The sequence below is a fragment of the Cryptomeria japonica genome, chromosome 9 (assembly GCF_030272615.1).
Source record: "Cryptomeria japonica chromosome 9, Sugi_1.0, whole genome shotgun sequence".
NCBI lineage: Eukaryota > Viridiplantae > Streptophyta > Pinopsida > Cupressales > Cupressaceae > Cryptomeria > Cryptomeria japonica.
In genome coordinates, this window is record NC_081413.1 from 727,333,081 (window position 1) to 727,339,080 (window position 6,000).

Sequence of the window (6,000 nt, forward strand, 5' to 3'; positions counted from 1 at the left end):
ATTACCCAAAACCTCATTATCCTCCTCAAGCTGGCACTCAACAATAATCTTGTATCTTGAAAGAGCAATAACACTCGACATATGAAAAAAACCCAACAAGACCGATTCAAAGTTTACTGTTGTATTGAGAAAAAATATCGGCTTTTAAAGACAACAGCCACAAAAAACGTAAGCAGGACAAATCACACCACTTCATAATTACAAGTGAAGGCATTTAAGCAAGATTAAAGCTCATGCGAGATACAACATAAATGAGGGACTTTGCATGATGGTGGCGGCTGAAAAAAGCAGTACTTCATATCCCAACAAATGCCACATAACAAATTGCTTACTCCATAATGATCACAACACAAAAAACCGTGACCGAATACAACCAAAGCACATTCCCTACGTAGAGTAACAAATTTATAAAGGTGTGCAAATTATATTTATAAGGCCTTGCACAATTATATTTATTTAATTCTTATAATAATCAAAAAATTATAAAGGTGTGCAAATTTATTATATTTGTTGATCATGCAAATTCTAGTCTATTTTAAAAAGTGAAAAAAACATCTTAAATGTCCACTAGAATTATTATTATTTTTAAATGAATGAGTAAATGTTAGAATTAATTAGACTAATCTTAAATCAAATTAAGTTTGTGGGTGGTAAATCCCACGTGTGTGAGTGTAAGCATACGCGCGCGCGCGTGTGTGCACTCTATAGCATCTTTAATAGACTATCACATTCTTAGATACATCACAACACATAGCCATAATACAATGCCCTCATAAAATAGGGTTGCCATCTAGGACAAGTAAAGAACACAAAATATCCATTGTTAGATCTATGATCTAATGTAACAGTCAAGATTTATAATGATAAATTCTACATAAAATATGGGTTTTAGGGGTGTTGCCCCCAAACACTAGTTGAGGCATGCGTACCCCAAACCTCGCAATGGGGTTACCCCCTGCACCATTTATCAACAATAATATTTTATTATTGCAAGGCTAAGACTCCATTTTCCTAATAGCAACGGCCTAGACAAAAATGGTGTTTAGGAAATTTGGCTATTTTTCCTTAGGCATTTTATCTTATATCATGTCATCCAAATATTAGGATCATATATAAGTATAATGTCAATTATTTTATTTATTTATTTATTTTATTTTGATTGTTTATTTTTATATTAGTTTCACTTATTATGGTTACCATTGTGTCGAATTTCTAACAAGTAGTATCAAAGAAATTCTTAGTCCATGAGAGAGATGGTATGAAGTCATTGAAGAAGAGGCAAGAAAGGGGAACATTTATCATTGTTCCATCATTTTGGAAATGATTTCTTTTAGCAATACCATAGACTCGAATGGTGGTTAGGAAACTTGACTATTTTTACTTAAGCATTCTATCTTATTTCTTGTCATTGGACACTCTTCTCTTATTTCTTTTAACAATGCCTATATGCAAATGGTGGTTAGGGAACTTGACTATTTTCCCTTAGTCACTCTATCTTAAAGTTTTTCATTCAAATATTTTGTCTCTGTGTGTTTTTTCTCATAGTCACTCTATCTTCTATATTTCCATTCAAATTGTGTGTGTGTGCGTGTGTGTTCCACTAGTATGTGAATAACACTCAAATATACTGAGCGGCGGGGGGGGAGGGTGAATCAATATATTATATATTTTTATTCTTCAAACCAAACTGAAATGATACAAATTATAATGAACACAATAATTTTTCTCGTGGAAATCTAATGGGGAGAAAACCACATTAAATGATTATTTTGAGAATTTCTTTTACAATAAACTTAGAGGTACACAACCCCTTAATTTGTGAGTACCTACCCACTAGAAGCTCCAACTCCCTACACAGATTTTGTAGGTTCCAACCTACAAGAGACTTCAACCCCTTAATCGCTGACTTTAGTGAGCTGCAACTCACAAGGACAAAGCTCAACCTTCACCCTATTCTGATTTAGTGAGTATCAACTCACAAGGTTGAAGCTTCAACTTCACCTATATCTGATAATTTTTTGCAGTCTGAGTGACTTCCATACTTCTATTTTTCACTATCTTAATGCTTTATATATTTAGCACAACATTCTTTCTTTTATTTCTGACTAACAGTCTGAAGATGATTTCAGACTTATTCACATGAACATAGTATACATAGCCGTTTGTTTCTTCAACATTTGTTTATTACACACATTTGTACCTTCAATAATATTTTTCAGTATATGTATATAAATATACTTTGCATGATCTTTCCTTTTCTCTATTGATTCCGCAACATTATATTATTACGCAAAAGTCTACAAACTGCATTCCCTTAATCTCAATTTTTGTCTTCAGTATTTACGGCATCCACTTAAAAATTCATACTCATATTCTAATGATTTCATACCACTCTTTTTTCCCTTTTTCAAAAAATAACAATCACAACACTCATATATATATATATATATTTTTATGAAAGGAACACGTCTCTTCAAATTTGCCGCCACCACACCTCTTCGTGGATAATCTCAAGCTTAATTCGTAGTTGTTTATTAGCAATGAATTAGTTAACGTGGTGATTGGTTACTATTTGTTGAAGTGTTAAATTTATTATGATGCGGCTTCAAACTTAATCGTATATGTATAATTTGATTTCTCATAGCATACGAACCCGTGGCATAAGTAATTAAATCGCATTTTTAAACATATGATACTTGATCTTCGATGATTGTTTGTTGTCACCATACATAACCCTTGCACACCTCTGTCTGCCGCTAACATGAAGTATCGGGTAGATCTCATGATGTTGATAGAAGAATCAAATGTATTCTTCAAGGTAGAATGTTGGTGTTATATGCAAAACACATCTTGGAACAAATAATTATGAGACTTTTTACACACTGCCTTTCTACAATGAGTTGCTATTAACCTGACTTGCCACAATATGTCCAGAATGATCTTGGATACGTTCACCATGAATTGGTACACATAGGCATGTAACCTAGACCCCTTATTTTCTGAGAATATGTATTATATGAGTAATTGGTAAAGGCTTTAGTATTGTTGTGTATGTATCATTGTGTGTATGTGTATGTTGTATCAATAATTCTTCCTGTGCGTATATATACTAAGAGTATATATTTCTCCAAGTACTATATGATTGACTATTCCTTGACATCAATGACAATTTTCCATCAATATTCCCCTTTGTCATTGATGGCAACATAAATGATAAGCAATGCTCCCCCTTAGTCTAATGCTCCCCTGTCTCCAATTTCTCCCCCTTTGACATCAATGGCAAGGGGTCTTCTATTGCTTGTAACCTGCATTTTAGTGAAAAGATGAGAGTGATATTACTCCCAATTTTCCCCTTAGGTACTCAAAAGTCTCTCTTGAAAGAGGCTTTGTCAAAATATTTGCTAGATGCTCCTTGCTTGGGACATATTCCAAGTTTACTTGCTGCTCAAAAACCTGCTCCCTTGGAAAATGAACTTTGATTGGAATGTGCTTTGTTCTGGAATGCATGTTTGGGTTCTTTGACATGCTGATGGCGCTCGTATTATCACAATAAATGGAGATAGGATGATCATATGCAGCTTTAATATCTTGCAAGGTTTGTTTCATCCACAATACTCGGGTACAACATGTTGTTGCTGCAATATACTTTGCCTCTGCAGTAGACAGAGACATTGAAGCTTGCTTCTTGCTTAGCCAAGATACAAGATTGTTGTCAAGGAAGAAAGCCCCTCCATTGGTGCTTTTTCTATCATCAGTGTCACCTCCCCAATTTGCATTTGTGTATGCCTTGAGAGTGAAATCATCACCTTTTGGGTACCACAACCCAAAATCCATAGTACCCTTCAAATACTTGAAGATTCTTTTTACTGCTTGCACATGTGTTTCCTTTGGTGCTGCTTGATACCGCGCAACCACACCAACAACTTGCATAATGTCTGGCATTGTGGTTGTCACATAGAGAAGGCTTCCAATCATAGATCTATATTGAGTTTGATTTGCATCAGGAGATTCATCTTCTTTACTAAGCTTGCAACCTATGACAATGGGGGTACTCACAGGGTGGCAATCCTCCATTCTAAATTTTCTCAACATCTCCTTAATATACTTTGTTTGTGAAAGAAATATTTCATCACTTAATTGTAAAATCTGCAATCCCAAAAAGAAGGAAATTTCTCCAAGCATAGACATTTTGAATTCATTTTTCATATTAGAGGCAAATTCTTTACACATCTTGTTTTTTCTACCACCAAAAATAATATCATCTACGTAAACAACTACAATCAACAAATCATTACCTTCATCTTTGAAATACAAATTACTGTCTGCAGCCCCTCTTTTGAACCCTTGTTTTTGAAGGTAGTTGTATAATCTGGAGTACCATGCTCTAGGGGCCTGTTTGAGGCCATAGAGAGCCTTTTTTAATATGCACACATAATCTTTTTGTTCTAATATAATGAATCCTTCAGTGTGTTCAATATACACTTCCTCTTCTAAATCTCCATTCAGAAAGGCTGATTTTACGTCCATTTGGTAGACCTTGAAACCTTTATGACTTGCAAGGGCTAGAAACATTCTAATGGCTTCTAATCTTGCAACTGGGGCAAATGTTTCTTCAAAATCAATCCCTTCCACTCTTACAGATGCAAGGGGTATTTATAGAAGAACACTCTTAACCCTAAATTTCTCAGAATGGCAGCATCATTCCCTTTATCCTGTGCACCGATATTACCACTTGGTGCAATGCCATCCTTTTGAATCTCGGGAACTTCTCTAGTACTATCTACCACCGGAGGATTTTCACTGATCTCAACATCAAGTGTTACACAGCCTTGATCTTTTGGATGTCCCTCAGTCTGAGTTTCATCCTTTTGATCACCAAAGACACCTTCGTTTACTTTCGGATGGGAAGTTTGAAATGCATCACTATACAAAGGGTTGCTCTTTATGATTCTTCTCCAGATATCCTCAGTTTCCTTCCTCACTTCCCCAACCTTGCCAATCATTAACCTATTCACCCTATTTCTGCTTCTAAATTCCTTCTTATTTGCTTCCTCAATAAGCCTTTTAGCTTCATCTTGGGAGATACAGGTGCAAATATTGATCAATTCTCTTTCTTTCATTTCCTTACCTGTTTTACTGGCTATCAACCTCCTCGCATCAATAATATTGTACAAATCCTTAGGGATACTACGATCCAATTCAATCAAAGTTTTACTAAAGTTGTGTAAATACAAAACAACCGCTTCCTCAATTTTTCTTTGATTTGCTTCAACTAGATTTTCGTAATATGATCCAATATTCTTCAAATTCTCATCAATAATTATCTCATCAATCAATTGATATGTTGTCATTAGAGGAACAAATGTATATTTACCTTGCAAGTTGTCAATTTCAAGATCATTGTCAAGTTGAGTTCTGAGCTGCCTTCCCCTCTTGGGTCTTCCGATAAGGGTAGGTTCAAATTTATCTTTCTTGCTCTACGGGGCTCCAGTAGACTATGGCTTCCTCACCACCCTTACAAATTCTCCTTTCTTCTTGGCCTTTCGTGCTTCTTCATTTGATTTAGTCTTAGATGCCATCGAAGATACAACAACATGGGTTCATTTAGGTTTCTCCTTTGCTTCAAAACTCCCTTTCCAGATGAGCTCTGTCTTGTAGATGGTACAATCAGAGTAGGGGCAAACTTGGTCTCTTTTGGTTTAGCTTTAGAGGGAACCAGTTCAGCCTTTGGCTTCTTGGATTCCTCTTAGCTTGCATCTAAGCATGCTTCTCCCTTGCTTTCTTCACCACCTCTCTGGTAAATCCCATCTGCACTACCAATTCCTTAGCCATCTTAGATAATTTTCTCTTCCTTGCAATCACTGTGAACTGCTTGTGCAACTCCATGTCTTTTTCCTTAAATGTGTCAAACCTAGGTTTATTGGGGTCCACTGATTTGCTCAGGAGGTTTTGAGCATAAGCTTCAAGTGTTTGACCATCCACCTCATAACCCATCAGCAA